Below are 10,000 nucleotides of genomic sequence, written 5' to 3' on the forward strand. Positions count from 1 at the left end.
ATCTGCTCAAAATCAAATAATTTACAGTATCTTAGTTTTTAGCAAGTAAGGATTGCTGAAACCAGCTCTTTAATTTGCAGACAACTGCATTGGTTGGTTTGACAGTTGCCAAAGAACCAAGAGAGGTATGTAAATCCACTGTAAAAGTCTTTTCACTGCCCACCCTCCTCCTCAAGTTAGGTGATTCCCTGCCTGCCCAACCTAACTCAACATGAATCCTACATGCTACATTGTGTTTTAAACATCTTAGGAAGAAAGTGTTCTGACAATGTCAGACCCTAAAAGCCTACAGATGTCTTTTCTCTGTCTTATTCTGCAAAACAAGCAATCATTGATATTTGTAGAATGGACTGCTGCAATAATGATTATTGTACTGTAGAAAACAGTGTATTAACCTGCTCCACTTCTGAATTTTATAGTACATGTACTAAACCTACACTTTCTTCTTTGAAAAGGCTTTGTTGAAACTGTATAAAGAGACCTTGAAGGTGTTAGGAAACATGCCACAAAGTGCTCAATACAGAATACACACAGAACAGATCACCAAGCAAAGATTGGGCCTTGTGGAGCAAGTAAGCATATGGTTTCAAAACCATTCCTTTTTCCCCATTATCACATGTACGCCAACGTGCTGTTGCTTGCTTCTTTAACCTTTAAAGAAGGTAGGCCCGTGCACTGGTGGCTCAGTTGGTTGAGCACCAGACTGCCACGTGGGAGGTCGTGAGTTCAACTCCAGCCGGACTAACACTCAGGATCTTTAAATAACTGAGGAGAAAGTGCTGCCTTTGTAATTACATCTGCAAATGGTTAGGCTCTCTAGTCTTCTCAGATAAGGACGATAGGCCAGAGGTCCCGTCTCACAACCCTTCAATGTTCATAATCCTGTGGGACGTAAAAGAACCCGCACACTTGTCGCAAAGATGTAGGGCATTTAGTTCCCGGTGTTGTGGTCTGCCTTCTGTGGTGTATCATGGTTGGGAGGGTAAAAAAAAAGGCACACTTAATTTGGAGCCTCGCTCTGTTGAGCGACCCCCACCACAGCCTGTTTCTCTGTTGTGGTGAAAGTGATTAAATAAATAAATGAATAAGTCTATGCGTACATGTACATGTATGTTGACAAAATCTAAAGAAGTTTAGTTCAAACTATATTTTGTATAACAGTGAGAATTCCAACCAAAAAATTAATAGGGACTGGTTAGCAGGTGTACATTAAGATGCCTGTACTTGGAGCCTTTGAGTTACTTCAAGTTCATTATTATACCAATTATATTGAATTCAAAAACAACAACAATCAAGTGTTTTTTTTTGTTGGTTCTTAGGAGAGTGATGTGCTGACACTAGAACAAAAACTTGGTGCAGGACAAATTGAAGAAGTCATGAAACAGGTACAGTCATGTCATGAAAATTTTAATGTAACATCTACACTGCAATACCAGGAAAGAATCCAGAGGATGGCAAAAGGCAAGCATCAGTAGAGCATGATTATTATTTATGATAATAGTACATACATCTAAACCTTTCCCTCCAAAAATAGCCACTAATACATTTTACACAGTCTAACGCCAGGAAATACTTTAGGGGTGGAATGGTTAAGACAGTCATAGCAGGCATAAGGGCTTGTACATGTATCTTCTGCATGAATTAGAAGGTACTTGGATCACACACAGTTCTTGTTTTGTCTACTGATCTCTTTTCCCTAATAATTGAGAATGTGAAAGCTTAGATTAATTTAAAACATCTGTCTTTCAAATTTAAAACAAATTCTCAAATCTGTAGGTGGAAAAAAAAAATTAAGAGATACATTTCAAAAAAACTGATTTTTCCTAAAAGCTGGCCTACAGAATTTGTTGAATTTTAAATTTTTTAGAGATTATTTCTAACATTATCTGGTAATGCTGAATGGGAAGATTTCAGCATCCTGTTGATTCAAAAGAGACAATATATTTTGATTTTAAGGCTCAAAGAAATGTCTAATATCGTTGCCATGGTAACGTTATTTTGGAGATAAATATAATGGAGAAATATACTATGGGTACTTACCTAATACCCTGGCTAAATTTCGTCTTGAGGACAGAATATGTTTATTTGTTTGAAAAAAGGAGAAACTATTTAGAGCCTCATTAAATGTCTGAAGTATGTACATGTATAGATATTCTTGTGTAAACGTATATTTTACAAATGTATCTTCTTGCAAGATGCAAACCAACAGATATGCAATGCAAAATGGGAACTATGGAAGCACCCTTTAATTTGGAGCTGAACATTTTTTGATGATGTCCTACAAGTATGCATTTTTTCTTTTCAGGCTGAAGATGAGTTATCCCTGGCTAACAAAATGCAAGAGTGGCAGCCGTGGGAACCCCTTCAAACTCCTGCCCCTGAAAACCAGTGGAAGTGGCCATGAGAGGAACTGCCATCAATTCAGTTGTAAAATACCAGAGTAGACTTTCTGTTGGAGGCCAACTTGCAAGAAATAGTTTGGGGAATGTTATTGCCTACAACTTCAGTATTCATTTTCATAACAAACAAGGACAGAGTTGATTAAAGGAGGGTACCATAACTGACTCCATTTGCTAAAACCAATTAAAACCATTAAAGTGTGTCACCATACTGTAAATTCTGCTTTGAGTGATACAACACAGTTGGTTTTGTTTTCTGAACATTTGTAATATACATGTATTTTCTCCAAGAGTTGCCACTTTCTACTTCAATTACCATCTGAACTAGTGGTAAGATGTGTTCAGACTACAGATACATCTACAATGTACCCTCTGATGTCACTGAACTAGTGTTTTTATATACATGGCAAGAAGACAACAAATACAGAAATTATAGACTGCAGCTGTTTGAGCAAATACTGGTCTGTTTTATGATTCTGTTCTCTTGTGTTTGAGTTGTTCATGCTTTCTGAGATTAAATACACAGCCATGTTGTGGTTTTACGCTTTACCAGTTGCCAATGGGTGTTACTAAACACAGGAACGGAATGGAACAGAACAGAATATACCGGAATAAACTGGAATATGCTGTAATGAGGCAGAGTGACTCTGGAATAAAGCGGAATGATTAAGAATGTTACAAGAATATACCGGAACGAGGCGGAATGACACCAGAATGAGGCAGAATAAAGCTGTTTAGCGTAGACAAAGGAACAAATCGTAATTTTTCATCATTCTAAACTGTGAATGAATGAGCATGCAGAATAGAGAGACTGACAGAAAAAAAAACAGTTAAAATTAAAGGGGAAGCAAAAAGCCTTGGAGTGAGTCACGATGTTATGTTCGTGCAATTGCAAAGCCAGCTGACTGGGCAACCCGCCTCGGTGAGGTACCCCACCTCTCATGTGAACACAATCAATAAAAAAATAGAAATTGTATGGAGAGATTGGTTACCTCACCTACCTGGGGTCCCCCACCTCCATGTGAACAGGCCCTAAGTTTGTGGTTTGCTAAACTTGATTGTGATCGGTCAGTACACAATTAACCTGTCAGAATAAAATAAAAGTGTTCACATGTTTTCTGACTCCCACAGTGAAAACCGCCCTCAAGATCCATAGAAAAAAAAACAATTGGAATAACATTCTGTTCTCTTGCTACTGTATTTGTTCACGAAAAAAATATTACTTCCACAACAAATAATTATTCATTTAGCCACGGATTTGGCATTTTCATGGTTCATTCCACTATATTCAGGTTTATTTGGGTGTCATTCCAGTACCATTCTTATTCATTTCGTTTAATTCCTTTGATATTCTGCCTTATTCTTTTCTGTTCCGTTCATGTGTTCAGTAATGCTTGTTGCGAATGCTTAAAAGCATTTTGTATCGTGGTACATGCATAAGGCAATCCAAAACACTGTGTCGTCTTGTCGTCTGTAACAGTGAACTTTATTTCATAACTAGTTTGCCACAACAGTTGCATTTACAAGTCAAAAATCAATGTCAATCCGAGGCACATTCCTCTTTAGTTTGAAAAGAGAATTAATGTACAATGCAGCTGTGCTCCAAAGGATTATTTAAGCTACTAAGCATCCTTGAAATGAGCATAAAATTTGTTTACCACTTGCATTTTGAAATAGGCTATTTGAAGTAACAATATTAGTTAATAGTATGATACAATGCAAGACTGAAAAAATTCTACATCTGCATATCATAACAAAATAACTAATTTATGAAGATAAGTCATTCTGAGAACTGTCTTTTAAATTACAGCTAACTGCACACTTCATAAAATAATAATATGCTTATCATCAACAGTTCTGTTTTTTACTGCTGTCAATGACATCTGAAATGACAGTTAACAGATGGTTGAAAACCGTAACTCATAACTTTGGCCAATTATGATGCTGAATGTGATTCATTATCCACAGAAGCTCGGGATCTTCTAGTGTTTACCTCTGGTTTAAAGCTGCGGTTTTTTTAGTTTAAAAATTTCCTTATTTAGATGCAATGTAGCTCATGCATTTTCCTGTGCATGCAGATTCAATCTTATTTTTGTCCATATTTGGGCATAAAATTGGTGTCCTAAAATCCCCAGCTTTGTTTCAAGGAAAAGAGTTGCAAGTTACATGCTTCAAGGTCATATGTGCTTCCTTTATCCATTCTGCTAAAATGCTTAACGTCATGGTCCACATGTTAGTGACAGATGCAGTAAGTGGTGATACTACTGCTAGTTTAGGGCCACTCGGAAATGCTTTGTGCTAAATCTGGCCAAACACAACTTTGACCATGACCAAAACACTTGCATGAATAAAAAGTAAACACAAATAAAAATACTTTCATGAAGTGTGACTGTCCAGATCTTTGTAGTCCTAAGGACTGCACTCACCCAAACTTCATCAAGGTATGTTATTCCTGGTCAAAACTATTAACAAGAATACATTGTAGAGGTCCAAACCTAAAATATGATACATGATGAACAAAGTGATCTTTGATGTGATTTTTCAATGGGTGATGTTAACTCTGTTTAATAAACCATAACAGATTGTGTTAACAAACTTTCGATGCCCTTTCTTTATAAATAATTTAATAAAAAAGTTTCTGTATGATCTTTGCCTTTCACCCATGATTTCCATTTTTCTAGGTGAAAAAGTGTTACTTAAAAGCCAGGAAGGGGCAGGACTTGATATATGAAGGGGAGGGGATGCTTATTGGAAATTTTGAATTAAATTTTGACCCAGGCTTTTCTTGATCCTAAAAGAGACCATTTTTAAAGTATATTAAATCTATATTTCATATTTCTTTGCATGCAACCCTACACAAGACCTTCACGGCTACATACGATGGCATTTTGCCCAGAACACCCTAAGTGAAACCAAAATCTGACATTTACACCCCCTCGCGAGACGAGGAGCATCCCTGCCCCTTTCATAGGCAAGTACCCTCACCCCCGGGCTTAAAAATCAAAATGAATTGAGAGTTTAATTATATGCCAGCATTTATCAGCTGTCAAATTACCCTGCAGAGGTTTTCTCAATGGCGGAATCTCAAACCATAAGGCTATCTGGTAGCCATTTTAAGAAGATGGTCTGGTTATCAGACACCAGTATTTAGGCCAATGTTATTCTTGTTTATTTATATTTTCCAAGAAATTCTCAGTTTTCACATGACATCACAGCCGCCATGTTGGAGCCCCTAAACAAAGAAGCGGCGGCCTTGTTGGAGTCCCGACCAAATCCTACAGGAATTTACTGGTAACTCTATTATTATGCAAACATTTTCTTTTGCTTTCCTTGAAAAACATGGCTGTTGATCATGTGAGTGAAAACCAACAATAGATGCTTGGTTACCCATGGTAATTAAGATTTATTAGTTTTTCAGATTTTTAGGCATGCCAATCATTTGCTTCAGCTGAACATTTCACTTTACTTCAACTAGTTTCCTTTCTCACACACCTCATTACCTCAGAGATATACCTTTAACAAATACCTTACTGACCTTGTTTTCACAGTCCGTACTGGAAGTTATAGATGCTCATTTTTTTCCATTAATTTATAGCTTGAGCACATAAATCAATGGAAAGAAAGTTGGTTCGTAACTTACAGTGCGGACCTCTATCTCAGTAAAAGGTACTCATTTGTCACTACTAAACAAACCATAACTGCGGAAGATCCCAGATGGAATGAATGGATGCTTTGTGTTGTAGGGAAGCTGCATGGGCCACCACAGATTATTGTCCCTAACTGGAAACCACCACTCTAACATAGGTAAATAGACAAGACAGCCAAGAAATCCAGAGCTGCAATGGGCTGGACTAGCCAAATAACCTCAAGTTGCCTTGTCCTGAGTTTTGTTACCAGGTGATATAGGCTTGAAGAGTTGTCGAAAGTGAGTTGTCAATGGGCGTCTTCTAATTCCAATACAAGGTTGTGCCGGGGAGCTAGAGGACTGTGTCAACTGACAGAGCACTGTGCTGTGACTGGTGTTGTAAACTGGACTGTCAATAAGGGAGCGTATTGACCGATGGTGGTTTTGACTTTGGTTGCCTTGAATGCTATTTGAGTCACACCTCTCAAAAGAGATACTGACCACTGGATCAACACTGCATGGTTCTTCCCTTGTAGGTTGAAGCTTTTCACAAAGGCACTTCTCTTGATCAGCAGGTTTACTGCTCTGTACGTCATATGGATGCTCTGGTTCCAGCCTCTCAACAGAGGAACAAACAAGTGTATATTCCCCAGGGCAACTTGTGTCCTTTGTAGGAATTTGATCATCTTCATTGGCTGTTAGCTCTTCTTCGTCACTGTCAGAAAGGTCTGGATGGATGGGACTGTTGCACAAAGTCTGTATACCATCTGATGATAATGGGCTTGGTACCAAAGTTGTTTCACTTGGGGAGTGAGTAACTTCATCTGTATTTTGTTCATCTTCCAGTACTTGAAACATTGGCTGGGGTACTGGTGTGGGAACTCGTTCGCTTGTGGTAACTGACACTGTCGCCGTCTCTGTTTTTGATTGATGCAATTCAGCTTCTTCCTGAGGTGATGATGAGTCAAAAGCAATTTCACGTTTTTTCTCTTCCTTTTCAGGTATTTTTTGCATTTCCCCTCTTCCCTCAGTGGACATACTGTGAGTCAGGCTCGTCTCTGTGTGTTCATAATGTGCCTGTTGATCAACAGTCTCTGGTCTATTTTGAATGAATGTTGCAAAATGCTGAGTAGGCTTGGAATACTGGGGTACAAACTGAGCATGCTGAACAGATGGCACTTCATAAGCAACCGGCCGTGTGTGAAGCTGAAAGGATGGTAAACCCACTGGTGGATTGTGAGGACCTGGTAAGCTATGAGCTGGGAACCCTGAGTTAGCCACTGGTACATAGTCTTGATGCATTACATATGGCACATTTGATGGCTGTCCAGTACCAACATTAGGTCTAAATCCTCTATTTGTTTGTACAGGGATATACTGCTGTGGAATAATGTTGTATGACTGAACTGGATTATTGTAGTACATTGCATGGTTGGTATGCTGTACTGGAGGGGGAGGGGGAGGAGGGGGAGGAGGAGGTGGGATGAAGCAAGGCTGATACTGCATTGTAGGCTGTGTTGGATAGGGCATCATGTTTCCAATGACTGCTGGCTGGGGGCTCTGTGCAGGAACATGTGTTGCCCACATGGGCACTTGAAGACCAATTACAGGACCAGACCCATGACCATAAGGAGCTGCCGGCTACAAACAAATAATTATACACAGGGTGTTTATTTGTTGGATTATTATAGAAGTTTGCAACTTCAATATGTTTGACAGTTGTCCTTTATCGTTTACTTTACAACTGTAATGTCTGTATCTGTGTGCTTGAAGGATAAGCTGAGTGCATTAGCAAAGCAAGTGGTGATTTTCCTTACGATATTCTATAAAATCACAAACAACTTCAACAATTCAATGGTGCTAAGGACCTCTAGTAAACTATCATAGGCCAAAAGCAAAAAAAAAGGGAAATTGCGTGGAAGTGCAAATCTTTTTATCTCACTGCCGTCAGTCCTTTAAGGTGGCTGAACACAGTTTTTCCATGGTCAACAGTATTCACTGAAAGGCTGGCACGGATTTTGAAAACAAAGCAAATATGGCGAGAATGGCAAAAACTTTTTTCTCCTTCTTGTGATGGTCTCGGAAATGTGGTCTAAATTCGCTTACATTGCCTGAAAATCCTTCAGAGAAACCCAGCAAAAGGCTGCATATGCTCACTTGCTCATATATTTGAGACCGACAGCAGTTGGCTGTTTTGCCAAATTTCTCCCAAACCCATAATTAGATTGAAGAAATTTAGAATTAAAATTGTTCTGCCTACAAATATATTGTCTTTAAAGAAAATCAGAAATTTAACAGACAAAATTTTGGGAAAACTGAAAAAACATCTATCAGCGAATTAAGAAAAATCTGTCTGTGTAGAGGTGTTTAGTGTACTTTATTTCAATTATTTTAAGTAAGCAAATGCTGCAAAAAAACTAATGAGAAAATTTTGCATAAATGAGGAATAAGCATTCTCTAGGCATAGTATTAATCTAGATGCATTTCCATGGCAACAGCCTGCAGAGAACATTAACTGTCAAAGATAACAACCTACATGACCAAGTTTGAGCTTCCAGACAAATGCTGCATCAATATGGCAGAAATGGCAGTATGAGAGCTCAAAAACTGAATTCAGTTACCTTAAGGTTTAAGCATTTCTGTGGGAGGCGCGGTGGCCTCATGGTTAGTGCGCTCCACTCCGGATCGAGTGGTCCGGGTTCGGGGCCTGGCAGGGAACATTGTGTTGTGTTCTTGGGCAAGACACTTTACTCTCACGGTGCCTCTCTCCACCCAGGTGTATAAATGGGTACCGGCGTAATGCTGGGGGTAACCCTGCAATGGACTAGCATCCCATCCAGGGGGGAGTACAAATACTCCCAGTCGCTTCATGCTACAGAAACCGGAGATAAGCGCCGGCCTGATGAGCCTTCTGGCTCGTAAGCGGAGACTTTACCTTTACCTTTAAGCATTTCTGAGTTTAAACCAATGTATATAACTGGGCTAACAGCAAGTGATTATATCTCTTTAATTTTCCATCATATTCTATTTGGAGTTCTATTTGCAGAAAACTGTTGAGAAAACTCAAAAATACTTTTATTGAATTTTTAACCTACCTATATCCCTAAACCTGAAACACTGAGAAATATTTGAACTTTGCATTCCCTGTTCATTTAAACACAAAACATTTCAAATGCCTGAGTGCCATTAAATTGTTGTTGAAAACTCCTTGAAAAATGTTGGCTCTGTGCATTCTCACTTGTGTTTTCTCTGAAAAACATACCAGTTTCGCCAGTGTTGCAGGTTCTTCCTGGAACATTCCTTGCATTCAAACATTTCTATAAATCCTTGCAAAATGACATTTGTCAATGCAAGGTAATTTTGACCCTTTTTACTTTCTTGACGGAGCTATGGCGGCATGATCACGTTAGATAAACATGGTTAAAAAACTAGAGAATTTGGAAGAGGATACTTACAGACATTCCAGTGACTTGTGGCGATGGTTGAGAGGGAAACTGCATGTGAGGTGGAGGCATCATTGGTGCTGATGGCGCTGATGCCGTGTAAAGATTTGGTGATGGAGTTAACCCTCCTGGCGTTGGCGCAAAGAAAACAACTTGATCGCTTCCCTAAAAATAAGGTAACATTTCTGAAAAACCACCACATCTATCTTACCAGTTGTCCTTGTTCTACTGAAATCGTTCATTTTCGGACCGCAAGAATGTAAATTTTCAGAACTTCAGCTTCAACTATTCGAAAACGTTCCTGCTTTGTTTTAAAAACACTCCCTCCCCCAACCTAATTAATTCAGTAAATTCACCATTTGTGGAGAAGGGACTGCATTCGGTGGAATATGGCCGTACATAGCTGCATTTCCTCAGGAAAACACAAACTCGGATATCACTGTTTGCCCGAATATAGTTCCAACCAAAGAGACAATCGGCATGGAGAAACTCACGCAGATTCATTGAGAGAAGAACTTGATGCGTCAACAGAG

This window comes from Montipora foliosa, chromosome 4, assembly GCF_036669935.1.
Source record: "Montipora foliosa isolate CH-2021 chromosome 4, ASM3666993v2, whole genome shotgun sequence".
Classification (NCBI taxonomy): Eukaryota; Metazoa; Cnidaria; class Anthozoa; order Scleractinia; family Acroporidae; genus Montipora; species Montipora foliosa.